The sequence below is a fragment of the Lutra lutra genome, chromosome X (genome assembly GCF_902655055.1).
Source record: "Lutra lutra chromosome X, mLutLut1.2, whole genome shotgun sequence".
NCBI lineage: Eukaryota > Metazoa > Chordata > Mammalia > Carnivora > Mustelidae > Lutra > Lutra lutra.
In genome coordinates, this window is record NC_062296.1 from 71,321,566 (window position 1) to 71,343,421 (window position 21,856).

General features: G+C 38.6%; 1 protein-coding gene across 1 annotated transcript in view; it reads left to right on the forward strand.

The window, feature by feature from the left end:
- The window catches only part of DMD (dystrophin), a 2,124,834-nt gene that overhangs the window by 559,837 nt on the left and 1,543,141 nt on the right, over window positions 1-21,856 (forward strand).

Here is a 21,856-nt window from a genome sequence, read left to right on the forward strand (position 1 = left end):
ATCCAGTAAAATATATATGTCCGGAAATTTCCAAGCAATCTCTATTTGTTAACTATAATAACGTTGAAAAGCCAATATGGTTTCCTTTTTTGTTTTAAAATGATATGCTTATGTAGTATATATAATGCATATATATGTACCCTATTTATGTAGGGTCAGTTTGGGAGATAAATAAGAACCTAGATGAATAAGAACTATGTATGTATGTGTATATTATTGTGTAGGATCATAAACTGAAAAATTTAAGAGTGCCTGGATGGCTCAGTGGGTTAAGCCTCTTCTTTCAGCTCAGGTCATGATCCCAGGGTCCTGGGATTAAGCCCCACATTGGGCTGTCTCCTCAGCAGCTGGTCTGCTTCTCTCTCTCCCTCTGCCTGCTGCTACCCCGCTTGTGGTGTGTCTACCTCTCTCCATCTCTCTGTCAAATAAAGAAATAAAATCTTTAAAAAAAAAAAATTCAAGTAATGGTTAGCTGGAATAAGAAATTAAGTTTGATGAAAACAGTTGAATGTCTGGTGATTGAGAAATGTTTAAGAACCAGATACAATTCACCAAAATAATAGAGAGATAAACATTATTCACAAAATTCTACAGGCACATAGGCCAAATTTTTGAAGGAGCCAAGGAGAGAGGGATAAATATCTTGGGGGCAATTTGCCCATGAGTAGTTTTGGCACTGTGATATTAACCATTTATACCTATTCACTTATAGCTGTGGCTACTTTCTTAAAGTGTTTAAAAGCATATACCTCCATCCACACCGGTGAATCTCTATAGTTCTTTGTTTTGGCTAAGTCAGGAAAATCTAAGAAAATCATATAGAATGTACTGTGTATACATTTTTCTCCCATTTGCCCACACACATCCTCCCTATTTGTGAGATCACATTTGTCTTGAAATTCTAATGGTTTTGGCCTTGACAGAATGTGTTCAAATTAATACAGTGTTTACTACTGTAATACCATGGTAAGCTCTAATCCTGCAACTTTAATTTTCAAATCATTTGAAGCAGAAAAATCTGATAAGCTACCATTATGAGTCCTCAGTAAAAAATAAAGATCTTCATTTCATCACAATAATTCTTTATAACTTCTCAATCAGTGATTTCCTCTTGCTTACTGTCTTGAAATTCAGAATACACCAAGGTTTTCACAATGGTCACATATAAATGTTATCACTGTAATTGATATTAATAATCATTTTGTTACCATTCATTGTACACTTACTATATGGCAGGAGCAGGTGGCAGTTGCTTCAGAGAGTATCTATAATGTTTACTACCAATCAATCTTCCCACTTTATGGATTGAAGTAAACAATTTGTTGAAAGTCACAAAGGTAGTAAATGGCAAAGTAAAATGGAGTCCAGGCATCTTGGATTCCGAAGCCTATGATTCTTAAATTGTATCTTCTTGCCTTTCTATTAAAATTTATTTTTAATTTATAATGGTACTTTAAAATTTACATAATAATATAATATGTGAAGGTCAAACACTGATGGCTCAATCCATCAGACATTTATTGATGATCTAATTTGTGTTAACTACCAGGTGCTATTTGACTCGTCCTCAGGGTCCTTATGGACTGAAAGAGGAGACAGTCACTCTTACAAGAGCTTTAAGGCACAGTAGAATTAAGGAGTGTATTAGATGTTCATACAAGTCCTTTGGGAGCACAAACCGCAGCTTCATAAATCTTGACTTAGCAGGTTTCAGGAGGTGTAACTGAAAGATGAACCCTGATAGATAGGTGTGGTTTTCATAGGTGGATCTTCCTAAAAAGATAACTCCATTTTATGAAACCACATGAGAAAGACAGAAGCGTGAATCTTCAGCTCATTTTGCAAATGCCATGTAGGCTATATGGCGATGGGGGAGGAATAGGAGAGGCAACAGAAAGGAAGGTTGAGGACAAATTGTAGAGGATCCTAATATCAAGCTAAGGCAAATGCATATTATGCAGAAGGAAAGAGAAAGCATTGACAGGTTTGACAGGTTTGGGGCCTGGAGCTACATTTTAATCCAAGGACTGAAGGAGCTAAATCTCGAGTCATTTTGGCTTTAGGAATGACAGAAAAGGCCATGCTGAGTTGGAAGGGTCAAAAATACCTCTAGGTAGAGCTAACTATATTCAGAAACCAGGGTTTCTTTTTTTTTTTTTTTTAAAAGATTTTATTTATTTATTTGACAGAGAGATCACAAGCAGACAGAGAGGCAGGCAGAGAGAGGAGGAAGCAGGCTCCCTGCTGAGCAGAGAGCCCGATGCGATGCGGGGCTCAATCCCAGGACTCTGAGATCATGACCTGAGCCGAAGGCAGCGGCTTAACCCACTTGAGCCACCAAGGCGCCCCCAGAAACCAGGGTTTCTTCTCAAAGTGTCCATTGCCACCAGTGAAACAGGCATGCAACTGGAATGGTAGTGACCAAGATGGAAGGAACTGTCCATAAGGTGGTGATAGAGCAATCCAGAAGAGTTTACAACATTTCACAGAGAGAAAAAGTGCAATGAAGTTTGAAGAGGTTCAAGGATAGGATATTTGGGACATATATAAGCAAATGAGAAGAAATCAGTGGCCAGAGGGATGGTGGTGGCGGGGGGGGGGGGATGGTTGGTATGATTATAGAACTTCCTTGGGAGAGTAGTACACAGAACACAGAAGACTTTTTTAAGGTCTTTATTTCAATTCCGGTTAGTTAACATACTTTACGACGGCACTCTGAGCTCATCACAAGTGCACCACTAACCACAAAAGATTTTTTAAAAGACTTTAAGAAAGTTGACCCTGTTCAACAGTATCACATGCTGCAGGGGAGTTGAAGAGGATGCATCTGGGGGAGAAGCAGCTGGGGCTGGTGTGTGAGAAGCTGGCTTGTCTGCTTGGAGAAGGCTGTTTAAGCAGAGGGGTGGGGAATAAGAAAGACTGCTTTGGGTTAAAGGTCAGTGGTGGCAGATGGGAAGCAGAAAAGTGGAGTCATCTATTCAGAAGTTCAGTGATAAAAGCAAGGGAGAGATGAAAAGGTAGATGGGAGAGTGATCAGATATGCTTTTGATTAGGAAAGATTGAAACAAGAGTTTTGACATACTCTGCGGTAGTCCCCTGTCTGGTAGGAATCGATAGTACGCTTCGTATACTCCACAATGTGTTTATCATGTATAGAATGAAATTTGCAAGGTTGATTTTGTGGACAAACGGGCACATACAAATAACTATGAACATTCATGATGCATCTTTAATAACAAGTTGTTATTCCATTAATATTTAACTAATATAATTCCATGTTTAGTAAGTGATTATTATTAGTATTGATCCTGCTTAATCCTTTTCCATGCCTGGGAGTCTCAGTGTATTTCCACCCTTTATTAAGAAATAATCTTTCAAATTCACATTTTGTCTGAGAGGAGGATGGCATAGGGCATAGAGCACAGACCATGACATGGCTGGAACATTTTAACATGATTTGATTTTATAAAATAAGGATCACACATTCCTTTGTTTTAAAACATTTGCTGCTAGAATTCTGTTATTTATGCAAAAGCTTGCTGATCAGTAGGGTTCTGTCCCCTGATGCCAAGTTTTTAGTACCTTCCACAGCTCCCTGTGAATAATGCAGAGAGGTGATGGGGCCCTGTAAGCCAACTCTGGAAACAAGCCCTCTCGAAAATATCATCTCCCACAGTTATGCAACAAGTTTCCTATCTCCAAATATGCCAATAAATGTTCTGAGTTTTGATAGCTAGTATTTACATTTGTAAAGCTGAGAAGGAGGAAAAGATTTTTAACTCACAGTCCACAGAGTTGATATGCATGTAACCCTATGAGTATATGCATTATATATCTTTAATGATTAAATGTGATTCACAAATAAGACATGATAGTAAACAGTGCTCACTTCTTAGACCGTGTTCATTTACTTGATGATCTCATCTAGTATTGTGATACAAACGCCATCTGTAGGTTGACACCTCCCAAATGTTTATCCCAGCTCAGAACTTTATGGCAACCTTCAAACTTGGATATACAATGATATACTCACTCCTATTCCATTAGATTTAACATGTTCAAAACCGAGCTGACTCACCCCCAGATCTGCTTCATCAGCCCCTCCTATTACAGTGAGTGGTGACACCATGTTTTTATGTGTCCCAACCAAACACTTGGGAGTCAAATTTAGTCTCCCTTTTTCTCACACCCCATATTATTGGTCAGAAAATTATTCCAGGTCACAGTAACCAGTCTACATCTGGAATCTGATCCCTTCTCACGACCTTCATTGTCACCACCACCATGTACAGTCTGAATTACTGGAATAGACTTTGAAGCTGGTCTGCCTACTTTGGTCCCTGTTTTACCTGCAATCCATTTTGTCTGCTGGATAGCCTTCTTAAAATATAAGTCAGATCACATCCCATTGCTGCTAAAAATCCTCCAAGGGCTTGCCAATCAGAGTCAAATGCAATTCTGCTGTTTTACACACCCATATACAGTCACCTTTCTTTTCCTCCTTCATGGCCTCCATACCTTTGCCCAGAACACATTTTCCTCCGATGTTCACATAATCTTTTCTTTCTCACAACTTTCATTCTTTTTCTCAAATGGCATCCACTCAGTGGTATTTTCCCTGGCCGTCCTAATTAAATCCACAATGGCCCCTTCCCTTCTCCTGCTTTTTCCCCTTCACTGCTTTGTTTTTCTCCATAGCACTTACCAGCTCCAAATTTACTTGCTTATTTTGTATAGTATGTCTCCCCTATATGGTTAAATCCTTAAAAATATGTATTTTTATCTGTTCTGTGTGTGTCTGTATTGCCAGTGCCTGGACCAGTGCCTAGCCCTTGGTAGTTGCTCAATAAATACTTGTTGAAGAATCACTACATTTAATAAACAGTAGAGCCAGAATTTCATACAATTTTAGAGTCCTCTGTGAAATAAATAAGGGTGTGATGTCTTGAATATGTAATATTTATTTTGCTACTTGTTCCTCTGCTTGGCAATTCTGCAGTTATAATGACTTTATGACAAATTATCTATTTGAAGTTTTCAATATTATTAGTTTAATTGTCCCTGCGTAGGTGAGGCAAAGATAGGTTTACCAATTGCCCATGAGTGTCTTGCATACTTATTACAAAACAAAATGATAAAGGATCTAACATACCGTGATTTCCATGTTTAAGGATATAGTACCTGTGATAAATAGGTGATAAGAAGCTTAATTTTCTGAATTCTTTATTTCTTCCCAAAGCAACTATAGATGTATGTGTATGTATGTATATCATGAAGCATTATTAATGTAGTTATGAAAATATATGTGTCTGCATCCTTTTTGGTTAATCTTCTGGAAAAGAATCTTTTCCTCAGAGACAATAAAATACATCTTAGTGTGATCTGACAGTTTTTGTGAAAGAAAAACACTGAATTTTATTTTTTTCAAAGATTTTTTTAAAAAATTATTTATTTGAGAGAGAGAGAGAGAGAGAGATCACAAGTAGTCAGAGAGGCAGGCAGAGAGAGAAGGGGAAGCAGGCTCCCCGCTAAACAGGGAGCCCGATGTGGGGCTTAATCCCAGGACCCTGGAATCATGACCTGAGCCAAAGGCAGACACTTTACCCCACTGAGCCACCCAGGTGCCCCAAACACTGAATTTTAAATCCATTGATTTTAGAGATAAGGTTCTTAATTTTTCTCACTCATCCCACACCACACACACATGTGTGCACACACGTGTACACACATGCACACACACCATCTATCAGGACATGCAGTAGGATCTCACCATCAGGGAGGTAGAGGTTACCTCTCACTGATTACTGACAGGAGACTAACTGTAACAGATGAACAATCTGTTCTTTTGGTCTGCCTTACTCTGACCAGGTCTAAAGAGTATAAACAGATCAGACCAGTCCCTGAGGATTCTCAAGGAGACTGGTCCAATGACAAAGGACCCTGGAATTTCTGAGTTAGTTTCAGATTTCATGGGTAACATCTTTTCCCCACCCAAGAGTGTTGTTTTAGAGAACTAAGGATCGGGATATTTTATGTTTCTTGCCCCCTTATGGCAGACAAAGTGCCGCCATCCCCAGAGGCAGAATCTACCCAGAACTAATCATCCTGACCCCAACCCAAGGTATTAAGGGAGATCCAGTCCAATATGAGACTGCAGGAAATGCAAAGGATAGTAAAGTTTCATTGAACATAGCAATTAGGTTCTTCTTAGGTACACATTTGTGACTTAGAATTCAGCTACTGTCTCATGAATCTTGGTAGGAATTTGGTTATGCATTTGTACATGTCATTTATGCTACATTTTAAGTTATATGTGTTGCCTCCTGAGAAGTCTCAATTTTATTAAGAAAGTCTACATAATTATAATAAGCACTTTTGTTAAACCCATGTTTTACTGGTCCTTAAACAGTGAAAACTGGATAAAGAAGGTTCAATTGAAGAAGAGAATCAATCTTAAGAAGGCCAGTGTGTAAAAAAAAAAAGAGAGAGAGAGAGAGAAAGAGAAAGAAATCCAGTGTGTGATGGGGGCACCTGGTGGCTCAGTCAGTTAAGTATCTGCCTTTGGCTCAGGTCATGATCCCAGGATCCTGGGATCGAGTCCCACATTGGGCTCCCTGCTTGGCATGGAGTCTTCTTCTCCCTCTACCCTTTCCCCCTGCTTCCGCTCTCTAATGTCATGCTTTCTCTCTCCCTTTCTCAAATAAATAAATAAGTAAAATCTTTTAAAAAGGAAAAGAAGTCTAGTGTGTGATGAATGGAAAGAAAGTTATTTTAAGCTTTTCTATATATTCCTAATGATGTGAAATTGACATTACAGACATCATTTGTAATAACCCCTTAATATACATTATATAGTTTAAAGGTTTGTTTCCTCTATGACATTTTCCATTTTGTGTAGCATTTTCTAAATAATGCATTGGATTTCTTTATTATTTTAGCCTGAATTTATTTTGTTGACATTTATATTCCTAAGGAACAATCGATATCTGTTTTATAAATAAATGTGTGCTTATGTATTTGTCATAAAACTATTAGATTCTGGAAAAACCTAAGGCAAACTCAATTAGCCATCAGTTCTAATTGTGCTTTACCTCAAGTGGTTTTTCTTTGCTTAGAGGACAGTCAGGGATGCTGTTGGCATTAAATGCAAAGGGAAACTGAAAACCAAACAAGAAGCTTTCTAGTTGACTCTGTGCACTGGGCGTACTTTTTTCTCCCCTAAGAAACTATTTATTTGTTAAAAATGTTCATTGGGGAAGCTGATCTTCAGTTTCTTGTCTTCATAATGAAAAATGGTCAACATATTGGCAATGAATGTTTTGTATTGATCCCTGGCAAGTGATATCCCTAAGGGTAGCCTATTGTATGCTACAAACAAAGGATTTTGAGTCCTGCAGAATGCCACAACCTCTAGTTAGGTCAAGTCAATTTTCAGGGACTGTAGTGGGGGAAATCCAGCTAAGGCATATTCCTGTTGTATACATGAAATACACTTGTGGATCTCATTTTGGTTAATTTTTCTAGCATTTCTAAATGCTTTACTGTATATGCTGCTGACAAGGAGCAAATTTAATTATTTTGAATTTCAGCAGCCTTTCCTTCCTTAGCCTTAACTTTCTTGTTGAGGTGCTAATGAGCTGTGAAAAGGCCAACTGGAAGAGAAATAAGAGCTCCAGATAATCCATACTCTGATAAACTACTCCCATGATAATTGGCAGTTTATGGTTCTTCTGGGACAGTGGGAGAAATAAGCAGTGTTGGCCAAGTATGTGGAGCAACTTGTGTTAATAACATTGTAAAAGAAGTTTACAAGGCAATCACAATCCTTTTAAACAAATGTCATGTGTTTACCTTCAGGCCTAGGCTCAACTGGATTATCTGAAAAGCTTTATAGGTCAGATTGTGTTGTATGGCAGCATTTCTAAATCAAGAGATTCTAAACATACTTGTGACTCTTTACCTTCCAGCTCAAAGGAATTTCCTTTCCTTGATTTATAGTTTCCCCAGAATGAACACACACTTGGCCTTCTTTTTCTGCTCATTCGCATGATTTGTAATCCATCCTCATGTTAAGGTTTTTAATTGCTGCCATATAATATTCAAGGTTTAATTCATTGTTTTAATTTCTGCATTTGAGGATAATTCAGTTCCTTTCCTAGTATATGAAATGAGGCCAATATATAAAAAATAATTTTTTATAGAATAAATAGAGATTTTGTAGAAAATTTCCAAGGGTTATACAAATCAAGAAAATGGTAACTGATTCACCTCGAGAGTATTTTTAAAGTGTAACAAAACATTCTTTTTAAGTATAGTATGTATTATTTCAGTATGTGAACAAAGGTGTTTTATTCCTTTTCTTTCTTTCCTTTCCTTTTTTTTAATAGTAGAGAAATTTGAAATATACCAATAGGCATGTTTTATTTTTTTATGTTTTAATTTTTCCTTTTTCAAATTTTTATTTAAATTCTAGTTACGTAACCTATAGTGTAGTATTATTTTCAGGTACAGAATTTAGTGTTTCATCACTCCCAGTGTTCATCACAAGTGCCCTCCTTAACTCCCACCACCCATTTACCCCATCGTCTCCTCTCTCCTCCAGCAGCCTCGGTTTGTTCTCTATAGTTAAGAGTCTGTGTTCTGGTTTGTCTTTTATTTGCCCCCTATGTTCATAGGCATGTTTTGAATTTTGACATGCATCTGTTCAAATCAGGATTATCTATCAACAAAAAAATCCCAGTGATACAGTTATTACATTTTTTATAGTATGCATGACTTTATGTGGTGACTAAAAAATTTAAGTAAATTTTAGGGCATTGGCTAATGAAGACCACAGTAGATTTAAAAAAAAAAATCTTTATATAAATAAGTTATCTATCAAGCATACCAAAATTGTATGCCAAAATCAATCCATATAACACATGACATTAGTCACAGGAGGGTCTGGGGGGGGAGAGAGATTGGATGAATCACAGAATTCTATCAATAGTTCTGGGGATGTATGAGAGGCTTGTAATTATTTCACTCACCTGAAATATGGCACACTAGTACATTTTGATTCTTAAATGCAATTTTACCATCTAGCTATCTCTGGGAAATGTTTCTTCCCCTTAAGTTATTAAAAATGTCTGGCAACATAGTTGACATTACAGCTTCTGTGAGCTAGATCCTGAGTTCATCTCCCATCTCTGCTTTTTATTAACTGTGTGACCTTGTTCTAATCTCTATGAATTTGGTCTCCTTGCTTTAACATTTAGACACCAACCCTTGTGTTATAAGGTTAAATTAAGTAATTTAATGGGATGCTTACACCATACCTTAGAAATAGTAAACACTCAATGTATTATACTTATGTTGTAATTATAAATTCTCTACCCATTTAGAGAATGAAGAAACATTATAAGTTAGAGCATAGTCTATTTCCAGAAGGAATATATTACAATGTCTTCTCATACGTTTTTTAAAGTTAAAATTAAGAAAAAAAATATTTATCTTCTTTATCCATTCTTCTGTTGAAGGGCATCTTGGCTCTTTCCACAGTTTGGCAACTGTGGCCATTGCTGCTATGAACATTGGGGTACAGATGGCCCTTCTTTTCACTACATCTGTATCTTTGGGGTAAATACCCAGTAGTGCAATTGCAGGGTCAGAGGGTAGCTCTATTTTTAATTTCTTAAGGAATCTCCACACTGTTTTCCAAAGTGGATACACCAACTTGCATTCCCACCAACAGTGTAAGGGGGTTCCCCTTTCTCCACATCCTCTCCAACACTTAAATTGTTAACGGTCTTGTTGATTTTGGCCATTCTGACTGTGTTAGGTGGTATCTTGTATCTCAATGTGGTTTTGATTTGAATCTCCCTGGTGGCTAGTGATGATGAACATTTTTTCATGTGTCTGTTAGCCATCTGTATGTCTTCTTTGGAGAAGTATCTGATCATGTCTTCTGCCCATTTTTTGACGTGATTATCTGTTTTGTGTGTGTTGAGTTTGAGGAGTTCTTTATAGATCTTGGATATTAGCCCTTTTTCTGTATTGTCATTTGCGAATATCTTTTCCCATTCCGTGGGTTGCCTCTTTGTTTTGTTGACTGTTTCCTTCGTTGTGCAGACGCTTTTGATCTTGATGAAGTCCCAAAAGTTCCTTTTCACTTTTGTTTCCTTTGCCTTTGGAGACATATCTTGAAAGAAGTTGCTGCGGCGGATGTTGAAGAGGTTGCTGCCTATGTTCTCCTCTAGGATTTTGACAGATTCCTGCCTCACGTTGAGGTCTTTTATCCATTCTGAATGAAATAATTCAAGCAGAGAGAGTCAACTATCATACAGTTTCACTTACTTGTGGAGCATAAGGAATAACACGGAGGACATTGGGAGAAGGAGAGAAAGGAGTTGGGGGAAATCAGAGGGGGAGATGAACCATGTGAGATTGGGGACTCTGAGAAGCAAACTGAGGGTTTTGGAGGGGAGGAGAGTGGGGGGCTCGGCGAGCCTAGTGGTGGATATTAAGGAGGGCATGTATCACATGAGGCACTGGGTGTGACGCATAAACAATTAATCTTGGAACACTGAAAAAATAAAATAAAGTTAAAAAAAGAAAAAAAATTATTTAAAAGAAAAAATTATTAATGTATAATATACAGGTTTTCAGATGATTTATTATAATATATGGCACTTGATAACCTCAGTGGCAAGTCAGAGATCTTCAATAGGATAGGTTGGTAGTGGGGCCCTCTCCTAGCTATTAGCATCATCAGTATTGTGGATGCATTGCCATGCATGTGAACAGTTATGCGGGTTTATAGATTGTGTTATCTTAAGTAGTAGAATACTTACAATATTTTACAGTGAAATGGAAGTGTCCTAGAAATTATTTTTTACCACACAGAAGTGTTCCAGTTATCTTATGGCAAAACAGTTGAAAAAAGTTATGTGTTTTCTTTCTCAAAAAGACAAGTGTTCCAAATATGCTGAACATTCCCATGTTGGCAAGTGGCTCTGAGGACTGTTATTTCACAGACATCCCCCAAAGCAGGAAAAACATTTGATCTCTCCTTTCAAGGCAAAGTTCTGTACTCACAATGATTAAGAAAGAAACTGCATTTTGTAAGAAATTCATGCTATGGAGAGAGCATTTTAAAAGAGGGCATTTGGCAATATTCTCATCATAAGTTTGTCCTTATAAAAGCTTTCACAGGTACCTATAGAAAATTGAAGACAACATTTAATTTTTTAAAGAATATTATTAATAAAATGTTTCCCTGAGGTTTTGAATCCATATTATAAATGTAAAAATGTCCTCATTTGATGTTGAAGAAATTCTGACTTAGATGACAAAAGATTAAGTCTTTGTACCCAGATTATTTTAAAGATTTTTTTTATTCATAAGAGAGAGAGAGAGAAAGAAAGAGGCAGAGGGAGAAGCAGTCTCCCCACCTAGCAGGGAGCCTGATGCAGGATTTGATCCTAGGACCCTAGGATCATGACCTGAGCTGAAGGTAGATGCTTAGCCATCTGAGCCACCCAGGCACCCCAGATTTTTAATAATACCTGATGGATCGGGTGAAAAGTGAGTAGGGCAGCTAAGTTGAATCAATCCTCAAAATAGGTGTTGAACACAAAGTGATTAAAAAAGTGGAATATGGGGGCACCTGGGTGGCTCAGTGGGTTAAAGTGTCTGCTTTCAGCTCGGGTCATGTTCCCAGGGTCCTGGGATCGAGCCCCACATCCGTCTCTTTCTGCTCAGCAGGGAGCCTGCTTCCCTTCCTCTCTCTCTCTCTGCCTGCCTATCTGCCTACTTGTGATCTCTGTCTGTCAAATAAATAAATAAAATCTTTTTTAAAAAAGTGGAATATGCACTCATAAATACTACTTTGATAAAGATGAACAATTTATAAAATTGGAAAGCATGATTGTAAGGAATCAGGAAGTCTTTAGGAGCAGATATTTGGATTAGCACTTGACAGAGAATACAATTTAAAAAAACTAATGATGTACTATATGCTGGCTAACTGAACATAATAAAAAAATGGTTTGATATCCAATAAATAAATAAATAAATATTTTTGGGAAGTTTTTTTTTTTTTAATGTTTGTAGTAGATAAAGACAAGTAAGAAGGCGAAACATGCCAAATGTATGATTTATAGGTGTCCAGAACCCTGAGACAGACAATGGAAGGAAATATCTGAGTCCATTACATGGTAGGGTATGAGTTCCGGGCTTTATATTAAGAGTAAAATCACTGGTTGATTGCATACAAGAATAACATACTCACTATAAATGTTGCAACTATTCCCAAGTTGGGTTGAAGTAACCAAAAGAGGAGAGGGAATCAATTTGGAGAAGATGTGATTAATGTAGTTCTTGTGTTGTTTCAGGGCCTGGCCTCTCATCCCTGGTGACATTTGGGGCCCAATTGTGTTTTGTTGGTGGAGGGGGGTGTGAATGGTGACTACCATACCTGAGCTGCTGCTGAGCAATACACTGTAGAATGCTTAGCCGAGTTCCTCATCTCGACCCATGAAATGCCCTAGCCGTCAGTAGCACCCTCCACTTCAGGAGTGACCATCAGAACTGTCTCCATATATTGTCAAATATTCCCAAGAGGGCAAAATATCTCCTGGTGGAAACCCAGTGTTTTAGGGTGATGCTACCAGGAATAAAAAAGAAGAGTGAACGTGAAGTCCATTGTAAAGGATGTGGCTCGCTGGACAGCTTTCAACCAAATTGCTGAAGGAAAAACAGGACATTGCTTAAATAATAAGAAAAGTTAAAAAAAAAAAAAAGAACTACACACAGGTCTTTATGAGTTGTGTTTTCTGTGTCAACCTCACTCAGCACTCTGTTTTGCTTTCCTGATCAATTTTCCATTGCCTCATTTTATAATATAAACATAATACCCTTAAATCCTTTTTTTAAGTGTGTTTCCAGCATCAGAAGTGATTCCTCATAGGCTGTTAGCGCACTCTGACTTTGAGGCTTTTACTTCAAGATATGAGAAGAGGGGCGCCTGGGTGGCTCAGTGGGTTAAAGCCTCTGCCTTTGGCTCAGGTCATGATCTCAGGGTCCTGGGATCGAGCCCCACATCAGGCTCTCTGCTCAGCAGGGAGCCTGCTTCCCTCTCTCTCACTCTGCCTGCCTCTCTGCCTACTTGTGATCTCTCTCTCTCTGTCAAATAAATAAAATCTTTTAAAAAAAAAAGATATGAGAAGAAATGTTAGTACAACAAGGGATAAAACCTTGTCAGAAGTTTCCACACTTTTTATTTCTGTCACTTTCCGTGAGCCCATATGCATACTTCTCAGTTCTCTGCACCTTAGATTAAAAGCTTTAATCGATTGGGGTGCCTGGGTGGCTCAGTGGGTTAAAGCCTCTGCCTTCGGCTCAGGTCATGATCCCAGGGTTCTGGGATCGAGCCCCGCATCGGGCTCTCTGCTCGGTGGGAGCCTGCTTCCTCCTCTCTCTCTGCCTGCCTCTCTGCCTACTTGTGATCTCTGTCTATCAAATAAAAAAAGGTCTTAAAAAATTTAAGTTAAAAAAAAAAAGCTTTAATTGGGAACAGGACCCTGAAGTATAAACCTCGAAGCATGCTCACTCCTGTTTAGGAGCCAATGAGAAAATTGAAGAACTGCCCATTGCGTTCAGCTGACTCTCTGCATGCACCTTCTAGTCCACCTGCACCAACTGGGTGGAAGACTGCTGGTCTTTGTTGCTTGCCTTGAGGCAGACAGCAGAATTTGCACCTGTTAATGAAATTTACCCGGATTTTTCCCAGGGCTTGACACCATTAGCATCTTCCTTGCAAATGCCAAGCTTTAAAAGCCTTAAACAAAGGATCTTTCCCTGAAGACAATAGGGAGACAAATAGTACACTACTAAGGCAGCAGGTGCTATAAACCTGGTGTGCCCTTTCTTCTCTCTGCTGTGCTCTTTCTTCTCTCTGCTGTGACATGGAAAGATGCAGTAACTCTGATCTAATTCCCTCAGGGAAAAAAAAATGACCTAATATTAATACAAAGTAAGATGGGAAATTGTTACCTGGCAGGTGGTAAGAGATTCATTATTTTATTCAACAAAAATCTTTTGTGTTCTACTATATGTCAGACACAGGATAGTGAACAGAATAAACAAGGGTATACTCATGGAGCTTACTATGAGGGTTTTTCACCCTTTCAGAAACAAGGAAAGGAGACAAAAGCTTGTAAAAGAAATTAAAAAAAAAAGAATTTAATGATACACCTGAAAGGTGATGGAATAATTCAAGAAGCTGGTGCACCTGAAGGTAGTGGAAATAACCATGGTGTCTGAGGGAAAATGACCTATTTAGCAAAACTGTGTTAATTCAGTTGAATATTTTTTATAACCTAAATAAATCTATATAAAATCAAATCCCCTCTTTTTTTAAATAAACATATATTTTTATCCCCAGGGGTACATGTCTGTGAATCGCCAGGTTTACACACTTCACAGCACTCACCATAGCACATACCCTCCCCAATGTCCATAGCTCCACCACCCACCCCCCATCAAACCTCAGTTTGTTTTGTGAGATTAAGAGTCACTTATGGTTTGTCTCCCTCCCAATCCCATCTTGTTACTCTTCTCCTACCCCCTTAACCCCCCATGTTGCATCTTATCTCCCTCATATCATGGAGATCATATGATAGTTGTCTTTCTCCAATTGACTTATTTCGCTAAGCATGATACCCTCTAGTTCCATCCACGTCGTCGCAAATGGCAAGATTTCATTTCTTTTGATGGCTGCATAGCATTCCATTGTGTATATATACCACATCTTCTTTATCCATTCGTCTGTTGATGGACATCTAGGTTCTTTCCATAGTTTGGCTATTGTAGACATTGCTGCTATAAACATTCGGGTGCACGTGCCCCTTCGGATCACTACGTTTGTATCTTTAGGGTAAATACCCAGCAGTGCAATTGCTGGGTCATAGGGTAGTTCTATTTTCAACATTTTGAGGAACCTCCATGCTGTTTTCCAGAGTGGTTGCACCAGCTTGCATTCCCAACAACAGTGTAGGAGGGTTCCCCTTTCTGCATCCTCGCCAGCATCTGTTGTTTCCTGACTTGTTAATTTTAGCCATTCTGACTGGTGTGAGGTGATATCTCATTGTGGTTTTGATTTGTATTTCCCTGATGCCGAGTGATGTGGAGCACTTTTTCATGTGTCTGTTGGCCATCTGGATGTCTTCTTTGCAGAAATGTCTGTTCATGTCTTCTGTCCATTTCTTGACTGGATTATTTGTTCTTTGGGTATTGAGTTTGCTAAGTTCTTTATAGATTTTGGACACTAGCCCTTTATCTAATATTTCATTTGCAAATATCTTCTCCCATTCTGTCAGTTGTCTTTTGGTTTTGATAACGGTTTCCTTTGCTGCGCAAAAGCTTTTGATCTTGATAAAATCCCAATAGTTCATTTTTGCCCTTGCTTCCCTTGCCTTTGCTGATGTTCCTAAGTAGATGTTGCTGCGGCTGAGGTCGAAGAGGTTGCTGCCTGTGTTCTCCTTGAGGATTTTGATGGATTCCTTTCTCACATTGAGGTCCTTCATCCATTTTGAGTCTATTTTTGTGTGTGGTGTAAGGAAATGGTCTAATTTCATTTTTCTGCATGTGGCTGTCCAATTTTCCCAACACCATTTATTGAAGAGGCTTTTTTCAATTGGACATTCTTTCCTGCTTTGTCAAAGATTAGTTGACCTTAGAGTTGAGGGTCTATTTCTAGGCTCTCTATTCTGTTCCACTGATCTATGTGTCTGTTTTTGTGCCAGTACCATGCTGTCTTGATGATGACAGCTTTGTAATAGAGCTTAAAGTTCGGAATTGTGATGCCACCAACTTTGGCTTTCTTTTTCAATATTCTTTTGGCTATTCGAGGTCTTTTCCAGTTCCATATAAATTTTAGGATTATTTGTTCCATTTCTTTGAAAAAAATGGATGGTACTTTGATAGGAATTGCATTAAATGTGTATATTGCTTTAGGTAGCATAGACATTTTCATAATATTTATTCTTCTAATCCAGGAGCATGGAACATTTTTCCATTTCTTTGTGTCTTCCTCAATTTCTTTCATGAGTACTTTATAGTTTTCTGTGTATAGATTCTTAGCCTCCTTGGTTAGGTTTATTCCTAGGTATCTTATGGTTTTGGGTGCAATTGTAAATGGGATTGACTCCTTAATTTCTCTTTCTTCTGTCTTGTTGTTGGTGTAGAGAAATGCAACTGATTTCTGTGCATTGATTTTATATCCTGACACTTTACTGAATTCCTGTAAAAGTTCTAGCAGTTTTGGAGTGGAGTCTTTTGGGTTTTCCACATATAATATCATATCATCTGCAAAGAGTGATAGTTTGACTTCTTCTTTGCCGATTTGGATGCCTTTAATTTCCTTTTGTTGTCTGATTGCTGAGGCTAGGACTTCTAGTACTATGTTGAATAGCAGTGGTGATAATGGACATCCCTGCTGTGATCCTGACCTTAGCAGAAAGGCTTTCAGTTTTTCTCCATTGAGAATGATATTTGCGGTGGGTTTTTCATAGATGGCTTTGATAATATTGAGTTATGTGCCCTCTATCCCTACACTTTGAAGAATTTTGATCAGGAAGGAATGCTGTACTTTGTCAAATGCTTTCTCAGTATCTATTGAGAGTATCATATGGTTCTTGTTCTTTTTTCTATTAATGTGTTGTATCACATTGATTGATTTGCAGATGTTGAACCAACCCAGCAGCCCTGGAATAAATCCCACTTGGTCGTGGTGAATAATCCTTTTAATGTACTGTTGAATCCTATTGGCTAGTATTTTGGTGAGAATTTTCACATCTGTGTTCATCAAGTATATTGGTCTGTAGTTCTCTTTTTTGATGGGATCCTTGTCCAGTTTTGGGATCAAGGTGATGCTGGCCTCATAAAATGAGTTTGGAAGTTTTCCTTCCACTTCTATTTTTTGGAACAGTTTCAGGAGAATAGGAATTAGTTCTTCTTTAAATGTTTGGTAGAATTCCCCCGGGAAGCCATCTGGCCCTGGGCTTTTGTTTGTTTGGAGATTTTTGATGACTGTTTCAATCTCCTTACTGGTTATGGGTCTGTTCAGGCTTTCTATTTCTTCCTGGTCCAGTTGTGGTAGTTTATATGTCTCTAGGAATGCATCCATTTCTTCCAGATTGTCAAATTTGTTGGTGTAGAGTTCCTCATAGTATGTTCTTATAATTGTCTGTATTTCTTTGGTGTTAGTTGTGATCTTTCCTCTTTCATTCATGATTTTATTTATTTGGGTCCTTTCTCTTTTCTTTTTGATAAGTCTGGCCAGGGGGTTATCGATCTTATTAATTCTTTCAAAGAACAAGCTCCTATTTTCGTTGATTTGTTCTATTGTTTTTTTGGTTTCTATTTCATTGATTTCTGCTCTGATCTTTATGATTTCTCTTCTCCTGCTAGGTTTAGGCTTTCTTTCTTGTTCTTTCTCCAGCTCCTTTAGGTGTAGGGTTAGGTTGTGTACCTGAGACCTTTTTTGTTTCTTGAGAAAGGCTTGTACCCCTATATATTTTCCTCTCAGGACTGCCTTTGTTTTGTCCCACAGATTTTGAACTGTTTTGTTTTCATTATCATTTGTTTCCATGAATTTTTTCAATTCTTTTTTAATTTCCTGTTTGACCCATTCATTATTTAGAAGGATGCTGTTTAGTCTCCATGTATTTGGGATCTTTCCAAATTTCCTATTGTGACTGAGTTCTAGCTTCAGAGCATTGTGGTCTGAAAATATGCAGGGAATGATCCCAATCTTTTGATACCGGTTGAAACCTGATTTAGGACCCAGGATGTGATCTATTCTGGAGAACGTTCCATGTGCACTAGAGAAGAATGTGTATTCTGTTCCTTTGGGATGAAATGTTCTGAATATATCTGTGATGTCCATCTGGTCCAGTGTGTCATTTAAGGCCTTTATTTCCTTGTTGATCTTTTGCTTGGACGATCTGTCCATTTCAGTGAGGGGAGTGTTAAAGTCCCCTACTATTATTGTGTTATTGTTGATGTGTTTCTTTGATTTTGTTATTAATTGGTTTATATAGTTGGCTGATCCCACGTTAGGGGCATAGATATTTAAAATTGTTAGATCTTCTTGTTGGACAGATCCTTAGAGTATGATATAGTGTCCTTCCTCATCACTTATTATAGTCTTGGGCTTAAAATCTAATTGATCTGATATAAGGATTGCCACTCCTGCTGTTAGCATGGTAAATTCTTTCCCACCCCCTCACCTTAAATCTGGAAGTGTTTTCGGGTTTAAAATGAGTTTCTTGTAGGCAACATATAGATGGGTTTTGTTTTTTTATCCATTCTGATACCCTGTGTCTTTTGATTGGGGCATTTAGCCCATTAACATTCAGGGTAACTATTGAGAGATGTGAATTTAGTGCCATTGTATTGCCTGTAAGGTGACGGTTTTTGTATATTGTCTCTGTTCCTTTCTGATCTACTACTTTTAGGGTCTCTCTTTGCTTAGAGGACCCCTTTCAATATTTCTTGTAGAGCTGGTTTGGTGTTTGCAAATTCTTTCAGTTTTTGTTTGTCCTGGAAGCTTTTAAACTCTCCTTCTATTTTCAATGTTAGCCTAGCTTGTTATAGTATTCTTGGCTTCATGTTTTTCTCGTTTAGTGCTCTGAAAATATCATGCCAGCTCTTTCTGGCCTGCCAGGTCTCTGTGGATAAGTCTGCTGCCAATCTAATATTTTTACCATTGTATGTTACAGACTTCTTTTCCCGGGCTGCTTTCAAGATTTTCTCTTTGTCACTAAGACTTGTAAATATTACTATTATGTGATGGGGTGTGGGCCTATTCTTATTGATTTTGAGGGGGCTTCTCTGAACCTCCTGGATTTTGATGCTTGTTCCCTTTGCCATATTGGGGAAATTCTCTCCAATAATTCTCTCCAATATACCTTCTGCTCCTCTCTCTCTGTCTTCTTCTTCTGGAATCCCAATTATTCTAATGTTGTTTCGTCTTATGGTGTCACTTCTCTCTCGAATTCTCCCCTCGTGGTCCAGTAGCTGTTTGTCCCTCTTTTGCTCAGCTTCTTTATTCTCTGTCATTTGGTCTTCTATATCGCTAATTCTTTCTTCTGCCTCATTTATCCTAGCAGTGAGAGCCTCCATTTTTTATTGCACCTCATTAATAGCTTTTTTGATTTCAACTTGGTTAGATTTTATTTCTTTTAGTTCTCCAGAAAGGGCTTTTATATCTCCCGAGAGTGTTTCTCTAATATCTTCCATGCCTTTTTCGAGCTTGGCTAGAACCTTGAGAATCATCATTCTGAACTCTAGATCTGACATATTACCAATGTCTGTATTGATTAGGTCCCTAGCCTTTGGTACTGCCTCTTGTTTTATTTATTTATTTTATTTTTTTTTTTTTGTGGTGAATTTTTCCGCCTTGTCATTTTGTCCAGATAAGAGTATATGAAGGAGCAAGTAAAATACTAAAAGGGTGGCAACAACCCCAGGAAAATATGCTTTAACCAAATCAGAAGAGATCCCAAATCGTGAGGGGGGAGAAAGGGGATAAAAAGAGGTTCAGAAAGAAAAAGAAAAAGAAACAATTAGAAAAAAGAAAACAAAAAAATAAAAAATATAAAAAGGAAAATTATATATATTAGATAAGCTAGTTAAAAAATGTTAAAAAAAAAAAGAAAAGAGTAAAAGTTAAAAAAAAATTTAGCAGAAGAGAGAAAAACAAATTGAAAAAGAAAAAAAAAATTAAATTAACTGCAAGACTAAAGAATCATGGGGAGAAAGCCATGACTCTGGAATTCTGCTGCTCTCCTTGGTATTGAACCTGCACTCCTTGGTATGTGAACTTGGTCCTGGCTGGATTTCTTGTTGATCTTCTGGGGGAGGGGCCTGTTGTAGTGATTCTCAAGCATCTTTGCCCCAGGCGGAGTTGCACCGCCCTTACCCGGGGCCGCGCTGAGTAATCCGCTCGGGTTTGCTTTCGGGAGCTTTTGTTCCCTGAGGGCTTTCCGTAGAGTTCCGGAGGGCGGGAATGAAGATGTCGGCCTCCAGGTCTCCGGCCCGGAGGAGCCGAGAGCCCGGGGCCCCACTCCTCAGTGCGCCCTCAGAGAACAGCGCCCAATGACTCCCGTCACCCTGCCTCCGGCCTCGCTCCGAGCTGACCGAGCCTGCAACCGGTTCAAGGTAACCCTGAGCTGAGAGTCACTCCTCAGCTCTGTCTCTGTAGCCGGCTTCCCCGTTCTAATACCTGTAAGCTCTGTGACACTCAGACACCCCCGATCCTTCTGTGACCCTGCAGGACCTGAGGCTACACTGACCCCGCGTGGGCTTCACCCCTGTTAAGCCTCTGGAGCGATGTCCCTCAGCGGAACAGACTTTTAAAAGTCCTGATTTTGTGCTCCATTGCTCCGCCGCTTGCCGGGAGCCGGCCCCTCCCCCCGTGGTCTATCTTCCCGTCGCTTTGGATTCACTTCTCCGCCAGTCCTACCTTTCAGAAAGTGGTTGATTTTCTGTTTCTAGAATTGCTGTTCTTCTTCTCTTCGATCTCCCGTTGGATTTGTAGGTGTTTGCAATCTTTAGATAAGCTATCTAGCTGATCTCCTGCTACCTGAAGTAGTCTCAGCCTGCTACTTCTCCACCATCTTGACTCCTCCCCTCAATCCCCTCTCTTTTTAATTGAAGTATAGTTGACACACAATGTTAGATTAGTTTCAGATGTACAACAGAGTGATTTAACAACTCTATACATTATGCTTTGGTCACCATAGGTGTAGCCACCATCTTTCACCATATAATGCTATTTTGATACCTTTGACTTGAACTCTCTGTGCTGTACCTTTCATCCCATGACTTCCTTGTTCTATAACTGGAAGCCTGTATCTTGCAATCCCCTTCACCCATGTTACCCATCCCCCCAGGCCTCTCCCCTCTGGCAACCACCAATTTGTTCTTTTTGAATTAGTCTTATTTTCTTGGGTAAATACCTAGTAGGGGAATTACTGCACCATATGATATTTCTATTTTTAATTTGTCAAGGACCATCCATAGTGTTTTTCATAGTGGTTGCACCAATTTACATTCCCACCAACAGTGCACAAGCATTCCTTTTCCTCCATGTCCTTGACAACACTTGTTTTTTTTTTTTCTTTTTAATTCTAGCCATTCTGACAGGTGTGAGGTATTATCTCATTGTGGTTGCAATTTGCATTGCCTTGATGATGAGTGATGTTGAGCATCCTTTCATGTGTGTGTTGGCAACCTGTATGTCTTTTTTTTTTTGGAAAATATCTCTTTAGATCCTGTGTCCCTTTTTAAATTAGATTGTTTGTTGTTTTGGTGTTGAGTTGTATAGGGTTTTTATATAGTTTGGATATCAACCCCTTGTCGGGCATATCATTTGCAGATATATTCTCCTGTTCAGTAGGTTGACTTGTTTTTGTTTTTGTTTTGAGAAAAACCAAATGCAAAACACAGTTTAATTTTTAATAATTTTTTATGTTCAGTTAGACACGGTGTAGTACATAATTAGCCCTTAATGCAGTGTTCAGCTATTCACTAGTTAAGTATAACACCCAGAGTTCATCACAGCATGTGCCCTCCTCAAAACCCCGTTACCCTTTGTTGATGATTTCCTTCACTGTGCAAAAGCTTTTTGTTTTGGTGTCCTCCCAATAGTTTTTTTTTTGTTGTTTGTTTGTTTGTTTGTTTCCCTTGCCTAAGGAGAGCTATCTAGAAAAGTGTTGCTTACTTAAAAGAGGTTACTTACTGCCTTTGTTTTCTTCTAGGAGTTTCATGGTTTCAAGTCTCACATTTAGACAACCTTCCTTTTGTTGCT